This window comes from Balaenoptera borealis, assembly GCF_965194805.1.
Source record: "Balaenoptera borealis genome assembly, chromosome: 17".
Taxonomy (NCBI): domain Eukaryota; kingdom Metazoa; phylum Chordata; class Mammalia; order Artiodactyla; family Balaenopteridae; genus Balaenoptera; species Balaenoptera borealis.
In genome coordinates, this window is record NC_138876.1 from 43308522 (window position 1) to 43333383 (window position 24862).

General features: G+C 37.6%; 2 long non-coding RNA genes across 2 annotated transcripts in view; one reads left to right on the top strand and one right to left on the bottom strand.

The window, feature by feature from the left end:
• On the bottom strand, positions 1–15114 carry LOC309614705. Its single transcript, XR_014236372.1, has 2 exons — positions 1404–15114; positions 1–1369 (listed from the first exon to the last, which is right to left on the bottom strand). It is a non-coding gene; the product is annotated as an uncharacterized lncRNA (long non-coding RNA).
• Positions 1–24862, top strand: part of LOC309614699 — a 189919-nt gene extending 165057 nt beyond the window's left edge. Inside the window, exon 3 of the long non-coding RNA XR_014236364.1 lies at positions 15113–24862. This is a non-coding gene — a long non-coding RNA (uncharacterized lncRNA). The remainder of the gene's footprint in view (positions 1–15112) is intronic.

Here is a 24862-nt window from a genome sequence, read left to right on the forward strand (position 1 = left end):
TTTGTTCTTTAATTCTTCTAGGTCTTTGTTAAACATTTCTTGCATATTCTTGATGTTTGCCTTCATTCTTTTTCCGAGGTCCTAGATCATCTTCACTATCATTATTCTGAATTCTTTTTCTGGAAGGTTGCCTATCTCCACTTCATTTAGTTGTTTTTCTGGGGTTTTGTCTTGTTCCTTCATCTGGTACCTAGCCCTCTGCCTTTTCATCTTGTCTATCTTTCTGTGAATGTGGTTTTTGTTCCACAGGCTGCAGGATTATAGTTCTTCTCACTTCTGCTGTCTGCCCTCTGGTGGGTGAGGCTATCTAAGGGGCTTGTGCAAGTTCCCTGATGGGAAGGACTGGTGGTGGGTAGAGCAGGGTGTTGCTCTGGTGGCAGAGTTCAGTAAAACTTTAATCCTCTTGTCTGCTGATGGGTGGGGCTGGGTTCCCTCCCTGTTGGTTGTTTGGCCTGAGGCAAGCCAACACTGGAACCTGCCTGGCTCTTTGGTGGGGCTAATGGCAGACTCTGGGAGGGCTCATGCCAAGGAGTACTTCCCAGAACTTCTGCTGCCTGTGTCCTTGTCCTCACAGTGAGCCACAGCCACCACCCACCTCTGCAGGAGACCCTCCAACACTAGCAAGTAGGTCTGGTTCAGTCTCCTATGGGGTCACTGTTCCTTCTCCTGGGTCCCGATGGGCACACTACTTTGTGTGTGCCCTCCAAGAGTGGAGTCTCTGTTTCCTCCAGTCCTGTTGAAGTCCTGCAACCAAGTCCCGCTAGCCTTCAAAGTGTGATTCTCTAGGAATTCCTCCTCCCGTTGATGGACCCCCAGGTTGGGAAGCCTGATGTGGGGCTCAGAACTTTCACTCCAGTGGGTGGACTTCTGTGGTATAAGAGTTCTCCAGTTTCTGAGTCACCCACCCAGCAGTTATGCGATTTGATTTTTATTGTGATTGCGCCCCTCCTACCATCTCATTGTGGCTTCTCCTTTGTCTTTGGGTGTGGGGTATCTTTTTTGGTGAGTTCTAGTGTCTTCCTATTGATGATTGTTCAGCAGTTAGTTGTGATTCTGGTGCTCTTGCAAGAGGGAGTGAGCACATGTGAGCTCACTGAATGAGCTACTGAGTGAGCTACTCTGCCATCTTGAACCAATCCTATCACTTCATTCTTGAACTATTTTTATAATTGTTCATCCTGCTCCTAGCCCTAATTAACACACTATTGCTGAAAGTATCTTCTTAACACACCATTCTCATCAATTGTTCCATCATTCAAAAAACAATCTCTGTGTTGTTTACAACGTCCAAAATGTATACACTCCAGCACTTTCATATTTTCTGCAATCCAGCCAGCCAGCCTACTAACAGGTGTCTTCCCAGCCCTGACTCCGATATCACACACACACACACACACACACACACACACACACACACACACACACGCATGCAGGAGCTTCACACTCCAGGAAGTACAGGGACCTTTTTGTGTCTAAATCTTTATTCAAAGTCTTATTTCCATTGGAATCCTTCCTTTCTTGCAATTATTTAAATACAGCTCATAATTTAAGACTCAAGTTAAGCCCCAACCTAACAAAATTAGTTGTCTTTTGCCTGTTGTGTGACAAATAGTGAATTAAGTGGTGGAGATAAAAAATAAATACACAAAATATAGTGCTTTCACTCATTGAGAGACATAAGCAGATAATTACAACATAAAATGACAAATCTACTGAAGATACATAAAAGCTACTGTGGAAGTAGAGAGAAAGTTACCCAATCCAACAAGAAATATGAGTAGAGCTCAAGGAAAGTTTCTTGAAAGAGGTTATACTCTAGAAGAGTCTTAAGGGATTAGGAAGAGTTAACCAGGTGAAGGGAATAGGGACATTTTAAATGGAGGGGTCAACCTGAGCAAAGACACCGACAGGATAGACAGTATAGCATATGATTGAAATTACCAAAAACTCAGTATTGTGGGAGAGCAAAGCTTGAGACAGGTGGTCATGTAAGATTAGAACAAAGAAATAAAGCAAACAATATGAAACCATTGGCAAGTTTTGTTAGGGAAGTGATATGGTCAGAATTGAATTTGAATGCATTCTTCTGTCCGCTGTGTGAGGCTGGGTTTGAGCACATAGCTCTAGAGGCTGGGAAACCATTGCAATAATCTAGGACTTGCTAAATAAGTATATAAGTAGCTATGGGGATGAAGAAACTGACTCAAGTTTATTTAAGAGGTGAAATGCACAGCTCTTGGTGATTATTCGGATATAAGAGACTAGGGAAAAGAAAGATTCAAGGATGAGCCCTCAAGTCCCAATTTCTATTTGCTGTGATTGGGTGAATGGTGTGTTCCTGACTCGGTCAAGAATTAATTATAGGAAGAAGGAGAAAGTTTGAGGGAGGGAAATAATGAATTAGACAATGAGCACATCTCTTTAAGTTATTTGTTGATATCCTGACTTGTTCCAAAGAATTTAGGGCAGTGCATGAAACTAGAAGTTCCTATAGGACAACCAGGTGGAGGTGACCAGCAGGTTCTGGGACCCCTTCAGAGCTGGAGAGAGATATTAGAGTATTGCTGACATAATACCATCAGGACTACCAGAGTGTGCTACCACTTTTGCTAGCAATCAATAGTCTGAAAGTGGATTTGCTCAAGAAATTGCAGGAAGTGGAAGAAATGTGATTTGATGGCAGAACCTTGAGGAATATTAACGTTTAAGAAGTAAAGAATGACAGCAAAATTCATGGAAACGGCTAAGAAAGAGTGCTCAGAGATGCATAAACTGATTAAAGACAGAGGGGCAGAGTGGTGTAATGGAAACCTATAGTCGAAAGTTTCAAGACAAAGGGAGTAATGAACCTTGTCAGATGAAACAGAGACATCTGTCTCATAATGTCCACTGAACATTACAATTAGGATTGTTCTTCAAGAGTGTTTCAGCGGGGTGTTGGCAGTAAAAGCCAGACTTGAGTCCATGAAGAAATGCATAAGGCTAAGTAGCAATAACTCAATCCCAAGAAATAAGAATTACAAGGAAGAGGAGAGAAGGGCTGATATAAGAATGGTGTGTGGTCAAGGGAGGATTTTTATTTAAGATGCAGGATATTTATTTATTTATGTTTCTAAGCTATTATGTTACTCTAATAGAAAAATGAGGCTGAAGGCCCAGGACAGAGAAGATAATTGATGGAGGAAATCATAAAAACAGGTAAAAGAGAATTGATTCAATGCAGCAATTGGAAGGGACAGGACCATTTTACTCTGTAAGACTAACAGGAAGAGGAGAGATTTAATTTTGTACATGTAAATAAGTTGGTAGATAAAGAGGACAAGGTTGAGAGAGAGCATACATATGAGTTCATCTCTCTCTTCAAAGTAGGAAACTTTCCCTAAAAATAGTCCCAAGAGCTCTCTTTATCACCATTTGTACTCCTATGGAACTATTTTTCAATGATTTCTTAAAAATGCTCTAGATTGCCTTTTATTTCTACACAAAACACACACATATAATTTTAAATCAGACTATTTACTTCCTTGAAAATTTAATTTGAGTGCACATTGGCCAGCACATACACATAAAGTGGGCTCACTGTATGGCTGAAGAATAAATATAGATTCAGTAGTAAATTCAAGCACTCTAGAATATCACATAGCAATATACATGATTACAAAATTACAAGAAAAGTTAAATTAAAAGAATAAATAATAGAAAGAAACGAAGAATCATTGCCTGTTTCCAGCTCATCAGGAAAAGACATGAGCAATTGTATAGGCTTTTAATTCTTTGAGATTTTCCTGTATTAACTAAAAAGAAAAAAGAAGAGAAGTAGAGAGAGACGAGAGAAAAGAAAGATACAAGTGTTGAAAAATAAATATTATTTTGCTACCTTTTGAATCCTCCATGACACCCAACATGGTGCTTGGTATATGACAGGCATCAGTAAATATATATTAATGGGTTGATAAAGGAGTCATATATGTGATACACAGAAAAATGTGTAACTCCTTCGCTGTAACATCACTGCTAATAGTGAAGAACCCCTGAGAATTAGAAATAATTAAAATAAGAACTGGAGCAGCACTCTAGGGACATTGTGAACCCATGTGAAAGGTCACATGATAGCTCCTTCCTGCCCCAAGGCCTCTAGGTGTTTTGACAGGCTTTATAATTGTGTCACCATGTGCTTTGCTGTGGATGATGGGCCTCTGCCTGCTCTCAGAGCCTGCTCAACTGTGCAGGGGCCCATGGGAAATACAGCCAGTCCTGTTTGGCTTTGGTTCAATTTCCACTTCTATAGATAGCCATAAAACTCAAATACAATCTAAGGAAGCGAGATAGTTTGTAAACAGGAAAACAGGATTGCCATTTGTCCTGGTTTCACCCCGATGGTGGGAGCAAATATAGTGATCCCTTTGCAACAAAACAAAAGTTTCCCCTAAAAGCTCCATTCCTCCTCTTCAGGGATCTGCCTGGAGCCTGGCTGAGAATGTGCAGTTTGGCCAGAGCAGTCTTTGCTTTCTCCTCCCTTTCCTTCACCATCCTGTTTAAGGGACTGACAAATATTAACTTACAAGCTCAGGCAAAGATCCTGTTCCTGATTCAGTCCTGCTCACTAAAGCTGCAATAAGGTACAATTCTGTATCATATAGTTCAAAGTTGCTAAGAGACCAGATCTTAAATATTCTCACCACAGAAAAAGAAATAATTATGTGACATGATAGAGATGTTAGCTGACACTATGATGGTGATCACATTGTGTTCCAAACTGTATCAAATCAACACATTGTACACCTTAAACTTACATAATGTTACATGTCAATTATATCTCAATAAAATAAACAAACAAGCAAAAAAAAGATTTGCTAGCAGTGCAGTTACATGAAGTCAGTTCTAAGAGTTTCAGACACCTCTCAGTCCGTCAAACTACGGTGGTTTTCCTGGTTAAGTCCTTTTCTGTAGTTGCCAAATCCACGGGCATGGCTTTTGTCCAGATGTCTGATTCGCTCTCTATTTCTCCTCTGGGCTGTTCTTGTTCTTTGTGTTCTGATGAGTGACTCACTATCAGCTTCCTTGGTCCTTCCCAACCCCTCCTCTCCACAGTTCCACCCCTGCCAGAACTTTTTCAAACCCTGTTTTAGGGGAAAGGACTGGAATGTTGAAGACATATCCACTTAGACACCTTCATCTGAGGAAGAAGGAATGCTTGCAAATTTATTTAACTAACAATTATTTAGCACCTGCTAAAATTTTAAGAAATTTTCTGAAGGTAGAAAAGTAACAGAAATTCTGTTTATAAAAGAACAGTTCTCCCTTTGCATATATAACAGAATTAGTTTGATTAGTGTGTGAAGAAAGCGGTCAAGGGAAAAAATATAAGATGGTGAAGCACTGCATCACAGTGGTCCTCATCAGAAAAACTCAAAAGGAAATATTTTACAATTTTAGGAACTTCCACTTCTACAAATTGTCTACTGGAATAAAAACATAACAATATAAGGATATTTATCAAAGCAGAATTTGTCGCAGCAAACCACTGGAAATGACCTTTGTACCCATCAGTGGAAAATGGTTGAATGAAATACATATCCACACCATGGAATATTACATAGATATTCGTAAGGTCTAGAAAGCTATTCAAGATATGATGTTAATTTTTTTAAAAGGAGTTGAATAGTACCAGCTATAATTTAATCCTATTTTTCCTTAAAAAAGTGTGACCTTTGTCTGTATTTCTATTGGTGTGTCTATGATTTTTCATGCATTGGATAAAGTATAGAAGAACAGATACCAAATTGTTCACATTGATTATGTCATGTAAGAGATTAGGAGGTTAACACATCTGTATTGTTGATGTTTTTAAACTTGCATTACATTTGTAATTTTAAAATTAAAACACCTAAAAATTTCAAAATACCTCAGCTCATCCAGAATTTCGACATCCCAATGGATTATATGAGAAAGCTTAAGAGTAAATAAAATATATGACTTTGTGGCAGGAAATAGTTGTAAACTCATTTAACCTCTTCGAACTCTTGGAAATAGGACATGTAATTTTGTTCTATTTACAAAGATATTTGTTCTACTACTCTGTCTCTCTTACCACATTAGGAGACCTTAGCAGTGTTGATCCATTTTGAAAATCCACACAAACTTTAAATAAAGAAGTAGCATGCCTACTTACTTCCCTTCTGACCACTGTCCCTTGTTAACTTTTAAATCAAACGTTTTTTTTTCTAGAAGGAGCTGCCATCCCATTTTTAAGGGGGAGTGAACACAGATCCTTTATAGGAATGGTCTTATCTGCTGGCCACTGGACATGTGTTAAATTCAAGCGTGCTACTCTGACATGTAGAAAAATAAGGTCATTCTTCTACGCATTAATGATTTGTGAAATCTGAATCTTTTCTGTGTATCAAGTATTTCATTTCAAAAATTTTAATTGGGACAAAAACCTAAAAACATTGAAAATGATAGACCGCTTTTAGGCAGTAAAACAGTTCTTCATGATTTTCCCCTCTGTCATTTTCACGGTTGACTTGTCATTCTCATGAAATGGCAGGACTGCTCATAGATTGACTGCCATGGTTGGCATCTCACTGGAAGGTATGATTTAAAATAGTTTGATATAAACTAAGAGATGTTTACTAAGATACTGGGATCTAGAGCTGTAGAGGTTGAGAATTTTAAAAAATCTTAATTTCTATATATACAATTCAGTGCTGCTTCCAAGGCGGTTTCCTTACACACACACATGCACACACACATACGCACACAAAATATGTATTTTATTGCAGTTAAATATTGTGAACTGGAAGCTTACTATCATCTTAGTCCTCATTTTCTAAAATTATATTCTAACTGTTAAACACCTCAGTTCAGGAACCTACTTTGTGCTCCAGTGTGTTAATTCTTTATCACAATATTGTGTACATAGAAAGTGTTCAATAAATATTTGTTGAACGGATAATAGAATTTCGTTATACAACTTGTTATGACTCAGGCATGGTATTTTTCTACTCAACTCAGTACAGCTGCAATACTAATGAATGATAGAAAGAACAAAGTTCTGAAAATAGGTAAATGATTTTGATGCTAAAAATCTGATGTGTGTGTGGCCACACGCACACACACACACACACCACACCTGTATAAAGCTTTGTACATAAAACAAAACTTATATAAAATAATGCAATACCTTTTCTTTTAAACTAGCACTTCTTGCTTCCAAAATAGGCTAAGTAATGCAAAAAGTTTAGAAAGAATCAAAGTCAAATTAAAAAGGATGACAAAAGGTGTGTTTTAAAAGTTTCTGTAAATCAGTATTTTGAGGAAAGGATGGAAATAGAACAAGTAATGTTGATTGTTTCATTAAAAAATCAGTTTATTACAAGTGGTTACAGTATAGGTTAAGTTTCTCTATTCCAAATTTATCAAGGGTCAGAGGGCACTCTCAGTGAGTGATTAGGTATTTGGGGGTCTGTGCAGCCATGAGGTCTAAAGCCAACAGTCCTCTAGGACAGCTGTCCCCACCAGGGACATGGTTTCATGGAAGACAATTTTTCCATGCAAGCGGTCGGGGGGAATGGTTCAGGCGGTAACGCCAGCCATGGGGAGCCATGGGGAGCCATGGGGAACGGCACATGAAGCATCCCTTGCTCGCCCGCCACTCACCTTCTGCTGTGCGTCTCGGTTCCTAACAGGCCACGAACCAGTACCGGTCCACAGTCCGGGGGTTGGGGACCCCTGATCTAGGAGCAAAAAGGAAATCATACACAATTTAACATTTTCAGAAATATCCCTCTATTTTTCTCCTCCCTGTTTTTCTCTTTCACCCACTCATTTTTTTTTTCTCTCTTCACTGTGTACCTAATCATAAATAATCGTTTTCTTGGCTGCTAGAAACATCTCTTTTTAGCTCTTCTTTCTGCCCCTGATGTAAGGAGCTGCCTTTTTTCTCAGAACCAGAGACCAGGGCACAGACTGGTGAGTAAATCCAAGTTCTGCAAGCACCTACTCATGTCTGTGATTCTGAATTCATAACGTCTTTAATCCTTAGCAGTAAAACTGTGAGAAAATAGTTTCTCTCTTTTTGAGTCAGGCTGCATTGCTTACATGAATCCAGAACCTCTTTCAGTTCTTTTGGTTTGACACTTGCTTGCCTCTCTGGCAGAATAGAGCTTTCCTACTTTTTTCAAGAAATTTGTCAGTCTCTGAAAGTGTCCCTAAACACCTCCCCCCACCACAAAATGACAACAAAAAAACAGCCTGATCAGTTAATGGTAAATGGATCAGAAACATGCGGATTAAATTCCCCTTAAAAACACAAGGGTTTAAAAATTAAGCAGAAAATTACTGAGTGAAGTATTTTTTTGCCAGATCCCAAATGCTTGAAAAATAGTTCAAGATGTTCGTTGAATGGGCTCTAGTTACCCCTCCATATTTAATTTAGGCAAAATTAATTCTTACCAGCTGAATGCTCTACTTAGTAGACTTGGTAAGAAAACAAAACAAAACAAAACAATAACAATATAGAAGAAACTTCTTATTATAAATTTTTTAATTTAAAATTTGTCCAGCTTTATTGAGGTATAATTGACCTATAATATTGTGTAAATTTAAGCTGTACAATGTTGATTTCATACACTTATGTATTACAAACTGATTATCACCATAGCATTAGCTAACACTGTATCCTGTCACAAAATTGCCATTTCTTTTTTTTTGGTGAGACCATTTAAGACTTATAATTTTTAGTATATAATCATTCAAACTGAAAACAAATTACTTTTGCTAAAGACTTTCTAGGAAGATGCGATGACTCCATTACAGCCTTTCCAGGCCACCCAAGTCACACCCCAAACTATATTTTGATAGACTATTCATAAAGCCTACTATCTATCTCCTGTATCTTCTGATGATTTCGGTTTAGGTATTTTCTTTGGTAATATGGCCAACAAATACTGTGGGATGATGGGAATAGCTGTGTCAAGAACGTGTTACTGAAAGAAAAATCCCTTCCTGAGATAACTTTGGCCTTTAGTGATAATAAGGATTTCTATTTAGTTACTTCATCACCTGGCCTTGTAAGTACTGGTCTCCTCAATCTTAATGAGAGATTCATCCTATCCTAACAGATAGGTCCAAGACTAGGTAACCAATAAATAAGTGTGTTTACTGAAAATTTAAAGTTGATAATAAGTAATTGACATAAATGATATACTTTTCCCCAAATAAATACATTTTCTAGGTATAGAAGTCTGATAAAGTCAAATGGATAAGGAGAATGAAAAAGAGAAATTGTTGGAGAGGGAAATGAAAGAAAGAGGGGATCCTTGACCACCCTCTGTCAAATCAAACACCTTATGATTTGGGGCCACTTTAGTTGTAACAGCACACATTTTAATGGGAAGAAACTTGAATTTCTAGGCTAGAGCAGATTCCTCATTTTTCAACTTGCAGGTATTTCACTCAATAGCTTTAGTTTAGAAAATTATATGATAATAAGTGCAGTTTATTAATTTTCTATTACTGCCATACCAAATTACCACAAACCTAGTGGCTTAAAACAATACATATTTATTATTTTACAGTTAGGCAGGTAAGAAGTTAAACATGGGTCTCGATGTGCTAAAATCAAGGTGTCAGCATGTCTCCATTCCCTTTGGAGGCTCCAGGGGACAAGCCATTTGCATGCTTTTTCTAGTTTCTAAAGGCTGCTCACATTCTTGGGTTCATGGCCTTATTCCTCCATCTTCAAAGCCAGCAATGCTGCATCTCTTTGACCTTATATCTCTTTGTTTCTTCCCCCTCCCTCTTTTGTTTATAAGGATTCTTGGATTAATTGGGCCCACCCAGGTAATCCAAGATAATCTCTCTATTATAAGGTTATCTTATTAGCAACTTGAATTCCATCTGTAATCTTAATCTCCCTTTGCCATGTAACATAACATATTCACAGTTTCCAGGGATTAGGGCATAGACGTCTTGGGGGATGGAGCATGGGCATTATTTTGCCTACTACACATTACAATCTCATTTCTAGATGGAAGTTCTATGGGAGAGAGGGATTGGACTACTGCTTTTATGGCAAACTTTTTTTCTCCATGGTTCTATGGGAGTGGAATGATATAATAAAAATCTGCCACCTTTAGTAATTTTGCCCAGTGATTTCCAAAATAGAAATGTGTCTTATCTCCTGCTTAGAGTCCAAACATTGATTTATTATGGTCAGGCCAATACATGAACTAAAAGAACCAATAAATCTTAAATTACTGAGTGACTAATGTGTGCTTAGAAGTGGACTCCTGACTAACATTTGTACAATGTTTGGGATATTTGGAAACCAAGACCCTAAAACAGACAAAAGTGGATCTACATTATAACTGAGTTGGAGACGTTATCTCTTAGTGGTTCCCAGTGTTTCCTGAACATACGTTTAAAACGTTTTGGCAATGAGAATAAAGAAATACAGTAGAAAATAAACTTTTAAATAAGAATGGGAAAAGTATTGGCCTTTATGTGAATGTTATAAAAACTAAGCATTGTAGTAAATCCTAATCTCCTGAATTCAGAAATATAAAGTTAGGAAGGAAAACAAAATATTCAATGAGTTTTTAAAGGCACAAATAGTACTAAAAAAATGAAATATGGCAGAATTTTCCCACTATATTCAATACAACTGGAATGATACAATTTTCAATACATTTTCAGACATTAGGCACATCAAGTGTACATTTGACTTTCTCATATGTATTAATATCATCTAATATTCTTTCTATCGTCTCACCTTCTGTATTGTTTCTCTATATTATGAAGTGCTTAGCAAAATGAGCACCAGCTCATAGGTCACTTATTCTTTCTTTACAGGAAGAATAAATAATAAATAAAAATTAAATGTATTTATAAATTATGAATATTAACCTACTACATATAATATACAAAAATAAATTAAAAGGAATTAATCAGTAAATGAACAAATTTGTAAGAAAATATTAAAAATAGCTTTGAGTAAATATTTACCTCAATGTTCAGATTCTCAGTAAAACAATACTTTAAAAGTACTAAAAGAGAATGCCAATCTGAATCAGTATCTAGCTACCCAGAGATTTTTAAAAATCCTGTTTGGCCGTACATGGCTATACATTGTGATTTCCAATTTTCTCTAAGTCCTGAGTGGGAACATCTAGCTGGTCAGAGGGAGACAATGTATTAACATAAGTTTCCATAGTGGGAAGTATGGCCCAATCTCTCACCTATTTTACGACTCTTCACAAGTTATAAAGGTATTTACATGCTGGGCAGTCAAAGTAAATGTCACTGAATTATGAAGGAGGTCTTATAGTGAAAGTTATTTATTATTATTAGCTATAGGAATGTCTATTAATTTATTGAGAAAAAATGACCAGCTGCTTTTTTAAGCCCATTATATACATCATTTAATTTATCTCTTTAAAGTACAAGGATATAGGTGTCATTATGTGAACTTCACAGTTGAGTTTCAAAGAAATGGGTAACTAGCTTGCCGTAGGCTCTTACAGTTGATTCCAAACAACATGCCCCTCTGCTAGTCTCTAACTCTAACCCTAACTACACTAAAACCAACAAGATGTCTCTTTTTAAAAATACTAAACTAATAAAATCCTTTTGATGGGCTTCAACAAAGCCCAAGGGAGTGCTGCACCTTCCTCTGTTCTGTTATAAAAATGGACAAGAAGCCTTTACACACTAAATGAGTGCAGTTCAACTGGTTCATTTTTCCCCTTTACATGATGCACAATCCTACTGAAATCCTGATTTCAGTACTGAACACCAACTTTAAAATTATTTCTGGGGAAAGTGGAAAAGATGACATTTGGGTCACTTACTGTAGAAAAGAGAAGATGGAGTTAAAACTGAATACTGAGGTGCATAAGCAAAGAAAATGATCTTAAACCTCTACCTTCTCCTTTGATATAACCTAAAGGCCAGTAATTAGTTTCAAAAATCACTGGGCTTAGTTTCCAAAATATTGTGAGCTTTTTTTCCCCTCTCCAGTTCTTTAAATCCAATAGTGTTCTAAAATTATTAAGGACCAATTCCACCTGAGGAATGCCCTGGAAATTTTAACCTTAAAGAGTGTTTCTCTAATTATTTTGATTTGTTCTTGAGGGCACATATACAAAAACACAAGGAAGAAGTGAAACCTGACGCCTTTGAAAAATTGAAATCATTATTCAAATATAAGGTATTATTTTCATCATCAACTTTTTTCCCAATAATTTCATCAGGATAGATTTTCAATGGAATTATATAATTTTCTTAGCAATATGTTTTTGTTCTTCCTAATATCTATCTATCTCACAAGCACAAAAGTATTTTGGTGAGTGTTTATGTTAATATGGTTACAACTTTGTAGTATTTTTAATGTATATAATTTAAGGATTTGAGTCCAAATTCAAGAATAATCATAACGTACTTCTCTTCTATACTCTTTTTCTATATATTCTTTCATTTGATCTTCAAGGAATCAGGAATCCCACAATATAGGCAGGAACTGCTGCTCCTTTCATGCCACAAGCTCTCCCCGAGTGCTATTATTAACAATCAAAATTCCAACAGCCTAATGCCCTCCTCTTGTATGCTGCTTGCTGATGATTCCTTAATCACTCTCTTCAGCCCAGAAACCTCCCCTGAGTTTCTGACTCAAGCATCTGGTTTTCTGCTGGCGTCTCTACCTGGATATCCCATAGGAACCTAAAACTCAACACACCTGAACACTTGTCACCTTTCCCATCACACCAGCTTTGCTTCCACCATTCTTGGGTCAGATTCAGTGAGTCCTCGACCTTGTATCCTTGGCTCGTCTCTATTTTTGCAGATTTTACTTCCCAAGTATTTCTTGGCTGTTCTCAAACCTTTCTCCCAGCTCACCAGCAAGAGACTTCTAATAGTCTCCTTTAAATCTACCCTTCACAGAGTCATCCAAGTGAATTATTTCAAACCTAAATATGACCATAGCACCTTCCACAAAGTTCTCCATTGTCTCCAGAATTAAGTCCAGGTTCCTTAATGAGTGATATAGACTCTCTATGAGCCATCCTTTACCCTTCCAGCATTTTGTTTCTCTACTCAAGTTAGCCGGAGTCAAAGTTGATCAGTGTTGTTTTGTCTCATCGCTTATCACATTTTGTACTTTGGCAACATCACATAGCTTGAGCCCTTAAAAGAGCCCTGTTTCCTAATGTTCTTTTTCCCCTTGAACTGCCTCAATCCCACTGTAAGAAGATTCTAAGGCCTAGTTAATATGTCACCTTTTCCCGAAGCCCCTTCCTGTATCCACATCCACATAAGATGAATTCTCCTCTATTCCCACAAACTTATATGCTTTTCATTACAAATGGGCACAGGGTCGTGTTGAGCCTGAGCATTTCTTAAGGAGAATACCTGGAAATATCTGGGGTCTTTCTATTTCAGTGTCTTTGCACTCTTTTGTCCATGTGTAAATGTTTTGCAGTTCGAATGAATAGATAGAAGATACTGGAACACAGGTATTTAAAACTTTTCCTTCTTCTTTTTTTTTTTTTTGGTTATACCATGCCTTTTCTAACACTGATTCTAGCTACTTCAAAACCCAAAAAAGTACTGCAATTTTGGTAAGACAGAAATCACTGGTTTGAAATGTTACATTTTCATAGTTTGATACCATACACAATAAGTAGAATTTTAAATGAAAATTGATTGATCTGGTAAAGTGTTCATATTCTGCCCACTATTTTCACAGTTCTGGGTCCAAAATCATTATAATAAAGTTTTTACTTTAGCATTCATCAAAACTGTAAAAGAAATGTTGCCATTCATGGATATATTAGTGCAACAGGGCCCAATGCTGCTTTCAAAGACTATTTTCTTATACAGAGACATTTTATAGTCAGGCAATCATCTTGTTAAAGATTTCCTATAAAATTTTAAAAATCATTACCTGGGAGTCTGTCACTGTGGCACTAATCACACCTCTACAATTAAGCTTATTTCAGCCCTTTCAATGTAATCCTTTTTCTTTAATCAGGGGTTTATTTGGACTGTTAATGTGAAAGTTGAAATAAAAAATCTCAGCCCAGGAATGAATTCTAATAGCAGTTATAGACAAGCTGAGAAATTCTAATATTTTTCCATGAGATTTATATTAGGATGTGGGTTTAATTCCCTGCCTCTCTGCCCCCAACATTTTTTTTTTCTCTTGAATGATTTGCCTTACTTAAGGGAGACTGAAGTTTTTCCTCATGCCTTTAAGGATATCCTTCATCTACTGCATTTGGATTTTCCCTGGTATGAACACAAAAGCACAATTAATTTATTAAGCTGGAGGGAGCAAATACAGTGGCCTAGGGATGTTTTCTGTCTTTTCTACATCACTAAATAGAAGTGCAGTTTTGACTTCTGTAAGGAAAGAGGATCAGAATGTAAGTTTAACATGCCAAATAAATCAACCAGCTTTTATATCTCCCAAGAGTTTCACTAATGGAGAGGAGTTTTAAGTTCAAGGACAACATGTATCTTAACAAGTTAGTAAAATTCTGACTTTAAAATGAGTCAATTTGGTATAAAACTTTATAGTTTCACAGTGAATTCACACATATGATTGCATTAGCAACACAAAACTCCTATGAATAATCCAGGCCATCCTAAACCTCCTGACTACATCCTGAGTCCCTCTTCTCTCTGCCGCCCCCACCTCAGTTCAGAGCTCAGCCCTCTCTCACCTTAATCAATATCTTTCTAACATCACTTCAGATCATCTCTTGTCCCCTCCAATCAATTTTCCCCCTGACAGCTGAGAGACATGTTTTAAAATGATGATGCATTTTTAAATTAGAACATTTACTGGCTTCCCTCATTTTGTTTTTTAAGATAAAGAATAAAACCCTTTACATGAGTGGCAGGCATAATTGTCTGCACCCCTACATCAGTTCCCATTTCAGTTCTCCCTGACCCATCTCCTCCAGAAAGCTGGAAAAGCTAAATACTCACTTCTCCAGACTTCCTTGCACTTACAGTTAGAGGCAGGCATGTGACAGATTTCTAACCAGTGAGGTATAACTGGAAATCTGCTGGGGACTGAGAAGACTTGCTTTTGCTTTTTCAGAAAGATGTAGCTGGTGCTGCCACCTTTTCTTCACTTCCTCCTGCCTTGAATATGGTTGTGATACCTGGGGCTTCAGCAGCTGTCTTATGACCATGAGATGGCAAGTGTGAGGATGAAAGACAACACACTAATTGTGGATGGAGGAAAAACAATAACTCTGGGTCTTCAGTGACATCAGTGGAAGGCTAAACCAATGCTGGTAATTGCCTACCTTTAAAATTTTTGTTATTGAACCCACATTTTTTAAACCCCTGTTAGTAGGATCTTCTGTTACTTGAAATTGAGTATCCCTAATAGAAATACATGGCTTACAATGTTTTCCATAATTCTCCCACCTTCCAGAGACACTGGTATTCTCTGAGTTCCTAAAATGTTCCTCCCTGACTTGATGATTTTCCTATTACATAATGCAGTTGCCCACCCTGCACATTTCACCTAATTAAATCCTACTCAGCCTTCAAATCTCAATTAAAATATGTCTTTCTCCAAGATAGTTTCTCTGATCCCTAAATTAGGTCATCTCCTCTAGTTATATACTCTTATAGCTTCCAGTGATTGTCTTTCTTGGCACATATTATATTGTGACTGCATATATATATTCATATGAGCATTTAATAATGTTACCTTTTTCACAAGACTATAAGATCTGTTAGAGTAGAAAGCATTAAATTACTTCAAAGAAGGAAGGAAGGAAGGGAGGAAGGAAGGAAGGAAGGAAGGAAGCTGATGAGAACTGAATCTCAAATTTCAAGTTAAACTTGGACTCTCCTTTGATTTCATAGCTTTCTATTTCATATGTAAAAAGGAAGCAACCTAAAGTGAGTGGTCCATGTTTTTTGAAACGCAATATAAAGACATCATACTGCACTTGTTGCAAAAAGTCTTGAGAGAAACATATTTATTTATTTATTTTTAAAGTTCAACCTGATTTTTGTATTGCAGTATAATTGACATACAAAATTATATTAGTTTCAGGTGTAAAACATAATGGTTTGACATTCGTATACATTGCCAAAATGATCAGCACAATAAGTCTAGTTACCATCTGTCACCACACAGTTATAATTTTTTTGTGTATGTGATGAGAACTTTTAAGGTTTACCCTCTTAACAGCTTTCAAATATGCAGTACAGTATTATTGACTATAGCCACCATGCTGTACATTAATTACATCTTCGTGACTTATTTATTATATATCTGGACATTCATACCTCTTTATTCCCTTCACTCATTTCGCCTAGTCCCAACACCTACTAAAAACATATTTATTATTTCTTCATTATTTTGGTTTTCTTTTTTTAATATATAAATTTATTTATTTAGTTTTGGCTATGTTGGGTCTTTGTTGCTGCGCTCAGGCTTTCTCTAGTTGCGGTGAGCGGGGGCTGTTCTTCGTTGCGGTGCCCGGCTCTAGGCACTCGGACTTCAGTAGCTGTGGCTCAAGGGCTCTAGAGCTCAGGCTCAGTAGTTGTGGCTCACGGGCTTAGTTGCTCCATGGCATGTGGGATCTTCCCAGACCAGGACTCGAAAGTGTGTCCCCTGCATTATCAGGTGGATTCTTAACCACTGCGCCACCAGGGAAGTCCTTATTTTGGTTTTCTTTTAGCTCATTTAATTTTGTCTTTTTTTTTTTTTTAAAGTTGAGTTTATGATTCTGTTATAGATTGGTGTTTGGTTTTCAACACAGCATTTTCAACAGCAAGGAATGGGAAGAGTGATCAGTCTTGACACTGGATTTCACAACTTGCTTAGGGTCCAATAGATTCCCAGAAGTTCATTCATGGTCTGTAAGGGGACATGAATTTCTCTGAAATTTTATACCAAATTTTGTACGTACATGTATTTTTCTTGAGAGGGAATCAAGAGCTTTAATCAGATTTTCAGTAGGGTTTCAGTTCTAAAGTAGGTTAAGAAGCATTGGGTTACTAAATACAGTGGTGGTATTAGAAATCAGATGTCATATCCTCTTAAAAAAGATTAACTTATTGGTGTTTACTAGATGTATGTTTTGGAGAGGTACATTTGCAGTATAAATAAATCTATGTCATGATCAGCTGTGTTTTATGTGGTTTCTAAAAATCATTTGGCTAATTAATGTTTGTTAACCTGCCTCTTTGTGATGGGCTAAAAGAGTAACACTTTATATATGCCAGACACTGTGCTAAACTTATTAAATGCACTATCTCATTTATTTTTTCTAGAAAATCTACAAGGCTATTATTATTATTCCCCTTTTCCAGATGAGGAAACTTCGTCTCTAAGATTTCCAATAACATATTCACTGTCAAAGCTGAATTCAGGTGCAGGGAGAAAGTAAAGAAAAACATATGTTCAACCTTCAAGAAAACCAAGACTTGTGTAAATGAGAAAATAACGATCATTTGAAAGTAATGTATGATAATGGCCAAAGATATAGTAAATATATAGTAAATAATAATAAGCATATTAGGATGTAAAAAAGATCCTTTGGGATTCTGTTTGGATCATGATCACTTGTTAAAAGTTGAGTCGAAGAGAAAGAAAAAAATTTAATCAGCAGGAATTATGTGACCAATATCAGGATCAAGGTGAGTTCAAGGGGCTGAGGACTATGGCTGGACTAGGGGATATATTCGATTGGGAAGGATGTCTGGGTAGAGTTCGATGGTCTTATGTGCTAAACTAAAATGTTTGACCTTTACCCTTAGATAATGAGAACCACTTGAAGAGTGTTTTGCACTGAGAGGTGACGTCATGCAAACTGTTTTTAGTTAGATTGATTTGGCACCAGTGCACTGAAAGGACTGCAAATAGGGAAGATCAGAACAAGGTGGTGAAGCCAGGAAAGCATAGAGAACTGAGGGAAAAGGTGATGCGGATAGAGCTAGAAATTTTCCGTCAAGAAGGGGAGGATTTAAAAAGTCATTCCCATGGAGTTACTATGTTTAGTGTAACTTTGCCTCTTTAAAAACAAACTCTCCATGTAAAGGAGAGGCTGCTGAGGAGGCCCTACATTTGTGGGTTTCAACTCGGAAGGAAACTTCAGCTGTGTATACCTCATTTTCAACCTGTTCACTTCTATTTTTTGTGTGTGTGCTCTGACTTAATATCTCTTTTTCCTTTCCATTTTTCATTCCTTCATTTATTCAACAAACTTATTCCTGTTAAAGACCAGTCACAGATCTAATGCTGTTTGAAATACAGCAGTAAATGAGAGAGACAAGGCCTCAGCCATAATGGGGCTCATATCCTTGTGTTGATAGACAGTGACCAAATAAATGAACACATCCACAAGAAAAAGGGCAGATAATCACAATAAGGTGATGTGACAGATAATGACTGGGGGAAATTTAGGCAGAGTGTTAAAGTGGCCCTTCTGAGGAAGTGACATTTAAACAGAGATTTAAATGACAGGAAGCAGACAGCCATACAAAATATTGGCAAAATATATTTTCTTTAGTGTTCTGCATATAGGACATAACTAGTGCAATGGCCCCAGGATAGAAATGAACTTGGCTTGTTCCAGGAACCAGAAAGATCCAGTTAGGCTTGAATGTGGTAAGCCACAGTGGAAGTGGAAGAAAGGTAGGTAGAGACCGACAAGATAAGGTTGTTTAGGTCACTGTAATAAGTTAGGGTGTCGCCATTGCTATGAATTAGGGTGCATATTTGGGAAAGGAAACAATTGGAAAGTTTTTAAGATGAATGTGAGATGAGACCTAATTTCTACTTTGAAAAGATCACTCTGCCTACTCTCTTGACAATTAATCACAAGGGCAAGAGGAGAGGCAGGAAGATCATGGAGGAGTTTATTGCTATACTCCAGGTAAGAGATTATGATGGGGGGACTTGGCTAGGAGTTCAACAGTGAGTAGTAAGAAATGTTGAGAATTGGGATGTGTTTTGAAGGCAAAGTTGGTAGCATTTAATGATGGATTGGATGTGGATAAGGAAAGAGCAGAATCTAGAATAATGTCTAGATTTTTGACTTCAGGATGAATGATGGAACTAGGAATAGCTAAAATACTTAGAGTAAAGTGGGGGAGAATGAAAGGATCCTCTTGGTGTGGTAAGTTCATCTATTCTGCTCCATTTCTTAGGTTTTAGGCACACTTGCTCCTCTTTGCATAGAAAGCTGATGACTTAATAACACCGCCACCCCTTTGACATATTTCCCCCAGATGGCCAGCTGCTCTTTATTAGACTTTGGGAAGCCTTGCCTGTGTGGGCTGACTTTGGAGACAGCGCTTGGTGACTGGAGGGGACTAGTGAGGCAAGTCAGCATGGGGGTTAGTGATATTAAAAGAACTCCAAGATGTTAAAATTGGGGGATTTTAAGGTTTAGGTTTGGAGAATGAAGTTGTAATTGACAGACATTTAGACATTGAGAAAAGTAGCTCTTTTTGACAAAAAAAGAAAAAAATCAAGGCAGAAAATTTTCATAATAATACTCTGCATGAGTTAGGGACATATCAATGTGTGGAGTCCTTTATTCCTAGATTTACAAATAAGCATATTATGGAGAGTTAATCTGGTTGCTAGAGTCACTGATAAAGAAATCCACACAAGAATTTGAACTTTAAAAATAAATAATTTTTAGAAGTTTATTTGTGCCAATTTAATTCCTTGATGTTAGCTCCATTTATCAATAAGAAACTTTGTTTACAAAAGTATTCACCAGCAGGCTTTAAATAGGAAGCAATTAAATGGTGAGCCCACTTAGAAAAACACAGTGTTAATGTGACTTTTGAGGATCCCATCATCATAAATATCTAGGGAATTGTATTGTTTTCTGAGGAATTTTGGACGAATGTTTCCAGATTTGTTTAGAAATTTGTAAAGGGGGAATGGTAGGTCACCCTCTGCATTCTCATGGGTAGATATTTTTTGTATTTTGGTTCTTGTATTTTGTGTATTTTCTATTTTGTTTTTGTCAGGAAAATAATTTTTTTTTTTAAAAGTCCTTTTTAGAATTCAAAATCGCTTTCTTCATTTCAGAAAGGAAGCATTGAGGAGTTGAGAAAATTTACCATAGTTGAAATTTACTTCATTTTTTTAACAGATTATTTTGAATCTGCTTTAAGAAATGCATGTGTCCTCTCTAAATATATTGTGGAAATGGTGCACTGAGTGCTGAGAAAAGAAAGTTTAGTCTTATTTTCTAGGCAGACTTTTTAACCTGACAATGCTAAATGGCGAAGAATTCTTTAGGATTATGTGTGTTTTGATAAAGATCCTGAAACAGCTGGTTATTTTCAGTCATTTCCTCACTGGGGGAAGATACTGCTGCTGTATGAAGTAAGGGAAATAGAACCTTGTTATCCCTGCAAAATTAGGGGGAAAAAGGCACCGAAAATTTCAGGAGAAGGATTCCATTTTATTTTTAAACACACACATTTTACTATTCTGTTCATAAAATGTGTATTTCAAAACGTGTGTTCATGTGACTAAAATAATCAATCTACTAGCAGTGGCAGATCCTGAAGATCGAGAGAAAATCACTTTAAAGTCTCTGAATAGGTAGTTTGTGGCCTTCCTAGTCATTTTCATGACAGAGAGTCTGGACATTTAAAAGATCTTGAACCTGCCTTTTCTGAACAAATACGGCCCTGGACTACTTGATGACTCTGATTTAAAACTCTCATCATTTCACGGTGAGGTTCCTGTGAATTCACTGTGTGGTTTGCTCTGAGGCCATGAGAATCACATCCATCAGGTACCGTCTGATTGCACACAGGTAGATGGCTGATAGACTGTTAGCCCGCACTGCTGGTTTACATTTGAGGAATTACTCTGCAAGAACAAGGCAGGTTCTATTTTTGACATTTCAGCAATGAGACCACTTGTACATTATGGCCTGATTTGATTTACTGTAAGAAAATGAGTGCTGTAATTTGTAAAAGACATTTATTACATGAGTCCAAAAATTAGAAAAAAACATGCTTAGCGTCTCTGTCCATCCCATCTGGTTTTATTTTAATCTCACTCTAGTCACATATGAAATTTTGCTTAGCTGTCTTCATTTTCTTAGTCAATCTTGATTAATGGTCTTCAAAGTAAAAATAATTGGCCTGCATCAGGGTTGTTTTATAACTCTTGTTCACAAAGAATGTGAAAGGCTGGAAAATGAGCCTAAACAGAAGGAATGCATTACGCTTGTCTTTGAGAAAGAGCAGTCCTTCACTTGTGTTTCACTGTGTATTTTTATAACAGGCGCCTCCTTGACCGTCCCCGATATTGCAGAGACATGGTGCCAAAAGCTTATGTATACTTCGTCAGACTGACCATGGCAGCTCGACATCTCCATGCAGCCGACACATGTGAAGGCAGGGCTCGGCCGGGCCAGCAGAACAGGCCTGAGAATTTCAAAAGTAAATTATCAGGAAAGCTGAGGCTATGAAACCCAGAGGTTAAAAATGGGCAGGGGGCTAATTGTCTCTGAAGTTTAAATGGCTTGTTTATAAAAGGCTTCTCCAGCATTTGTATTTTTTTCCCCTTTCTTGAAAAGTGTGTTCAACTTGAAAGGAGTTAGGGGAAATGCAGGCGCCGGGTGACCATTGTGGATTTGGAATTGAGTTCTGCTTGCCTTCAGGGCCCCCACTTCTGGGAGAGCTCGTCAGTTAAAAGGGGGTCAGAAATACATTTCAGTTCATAAAAAAAGAAAACAACCCTCTGAGAAGAAAATTTCTTTCTTAACGTAGAATTTTTGTAAATGGATATGTCTCCTAAAAAGCTAGTCATTTTATGATTATACTGATTAGGAAATTAACAGCAAGAACTTTCCAGCTTTTCATTAATCTCATTACTATGCTCAATTAGCCAGTGGTTTTTTTAGGAATTTCAAATGTTTTTATATTTGCTATTTTAAAAACAATTAAATTCCCTCTAACTTTCAATTCATGTTGGATATAACTCCAGACACCAATAGACCAATGTCCCACACCAAGCTAATATCCCTCGAGAAATGCAACCATCATTTTCTCTTTCACACAGCCCCAGGAGGTGGGATGCTACGTCACAGAGGTAATCCAAAATGTGGAAGGGGTGCGGGACAGTTTCCTGATGTGAAGAAAAACTCCTGGAGAGATTGGTGTAACTATAGTAGAGCCTTGATTGAAGACCTACTGTGTCCCAAGTGTTTTCATAGAAGGAAAATGAGTTCTTTTTCAATTGGAAAGATCAGATCCTTCTGACATCAAGGTCAAGGTTGTAGCCATAGATAAAACTGGTTTGAGAATTCCAACCCAGCCTCCTCCCATCCTCCCACATGTGTAATTTTTCCCAGTACTTTCTGGGACTCTCACTTTCACTCAGATTCCTCAATCCCTGTCCCTGTCTTTTTGTGTCCCCTGAGCCTTCTACTGCTTTCACAGTGCTGCTTCCTTGTCCCCAGGGCTCACTGATCTCTCAAGAGATGGATGTGACTGAGATTTGGCTGGTGAATCGAGTTCCCTTTTTTCACTTATCATCCGATAGTTTCATTTTCAGAACAACGGGGCAATCACAGATAATTTCCCAGTCTAACACACCTACCCATCCACCAACCCCAACACATACCCCCCATAATCTAGTCAATGCTATCTATTTGCAACGCTTGTTTACTTATTTAGAAATGTATCACAATAGTTCTGACATTTCCTTGTTGCTTTCTGAGTGTATGTCATTGCACCAAGCACTTTAGAGTTTGTCCACCACCTGGTTTATGCTAAACTAAAAATAAATATTTGAATATATTATCTCAGTTAATCCTTATAACAGAGCTAAGAAATGCATATTTTTATCTTTATTTTACAGGTGAGTGAACTTAACTTTGGTTAGGAAAACTATTCATGTAACTATTTTAATACAGAGCCCCTTTTTATTAACCTCTACATCAGGGTTTCTAAACTTGGAACTATTGACATCTGGGGCCAGATAATCCTTTGTTGTGGCACCTGTCCTGTGCACTGTAGAATGTTTAGCAGCATCCCTGACCTCTACCTACTAGATATCAGTGTCACTCTCCCTGTCCCCTTCCCAAAACGAGTATCAACTAAAAAATTCTCCAGACAGTGCCAAATGCCTCCTAGAGGAGAAAACCACTGCTCTACCTGTTTTCGCTGACAGAGATCTTCTCAGCTATCTATGTAATTTAATTGATCGAGACAAAGCTCTATTAGGTCACCAAGGCTTGTTGGACACTGATACAATCTCAATCATGATCTGGGGAAGAGGCAGCAATGGCTTCTCAGAGAGGCCCTGTGGAGAAGCCCATAAACCTGAGTGATTACCACCCTCCCCAGGAAGCTTGCAAAAGCCAGATAGGATTCCTGAAAATGAAACTAATGGTGATGGCTACATAATTACACATTCAAGTTTATGAAACCAAGGAAGAGGTAAAACAACATGTGACTGACTTTTTGAATCTTGAATAAACTGTGGATAAGACACTGCCCTCAATCTGCTCCCAGTCAGAGGCAAGTTAACCCTTAAGAATGCTAAGTCTTTCTCCGTCAACCCAATCAGGCTATAAGCATCAGACGCCAAGCTAACATTTTTGTCAACATTTGAAACCCCATTTTCGTGGATTATCATTCCCTAATTTTAAGTCTTCCAATCCTCAGTTTTTACTTTCACAAATGCAAAAAGTGGGTCCACTTTCAAAGAGGGGTTCTCTCATCAGTTCCTCACACCCTGGTCAGGGACCTTGATCCACACGATTCTGACTCATGGAGCATCTTTACCGTGACACTCTCAAAGACACATATCATAGCTCCTTAACTAAGTCCAATTGTCATAAGGTAGAAAGAACATCAGGCTTGCTACTGTGACACGCAAAATAGTACTGGACCTCTCGCTTAATTTGAAACTGCCACTTGACCCTGAGTTTAAAGTTGGGGAGACCTCTGGGAGGAAAGCTGATCTTAGCTGTGACCTGAATGATGACTAGTGCTATGGACTGAATTGTGTCCCTTCCAAATTCGTGTGTTGAAGCCCTAACCCTCAATGCAACTGTATTTGTGTGCACAGAAGAAAGCCAGCAAGGAGGTGGTCGTCTATAACCCAGGAAGAGAGGCCTCGACAGAAACTAACCTTGATGGCACCTTGATCTTAGACTTCCAGCCTCCAGAACTGTAAGAAAATAAATTTCTGTGGTTTAAGCTCCCTAGTGTGTGGTATTTTGGTATGGCAGCCCTGGAGGACTAACACAACTTGAAATGAGCCAGATAAAGTGGGAGAGGGAAGATTTAGGGTGGAGGGGGGAAGGAAGTGGAGAGAACAAGCACAAAGGCCTGGAGTGAGGAAGGAGACTTGTTCTCTCCCATGAAGACAGCAAACACTGTCTGGCACATCATGTTAGTGCCTATGCCATATCTGCTCCTGGGCCCAACTTCTCAAATCCTACCCACCTTTTAACCTTATGATAGAATAGAAATGGTCTTTTCTTGGATCAAAGCAGAAAGTCTGATGCATGTGGTGAATATTTGAAACTCTTCAAAGCCATCCTTGTGTTGTCTCCAGCCCCAATGGTATACTGTGCATGATAACTAAGATTGGGTAATGCATATAAAAAGGAAAAAGACTTTACACAGAACAAGTGCTTAGTACAGGGTGAGGTGAGCAAATGAAAAACATCACCTAATTTATTTATTCTGAAGCCCTGTAAATCAGATTCTAATGCTAATGAGTTTTAAATTTACAGAAATCAAATCTTCAAGCTGTTTGAGCTCTTATCATTTTAACTCTGTGTCAAATGGCATACTCCTTTAGGAGACTTTAAAAAAAGAAAAA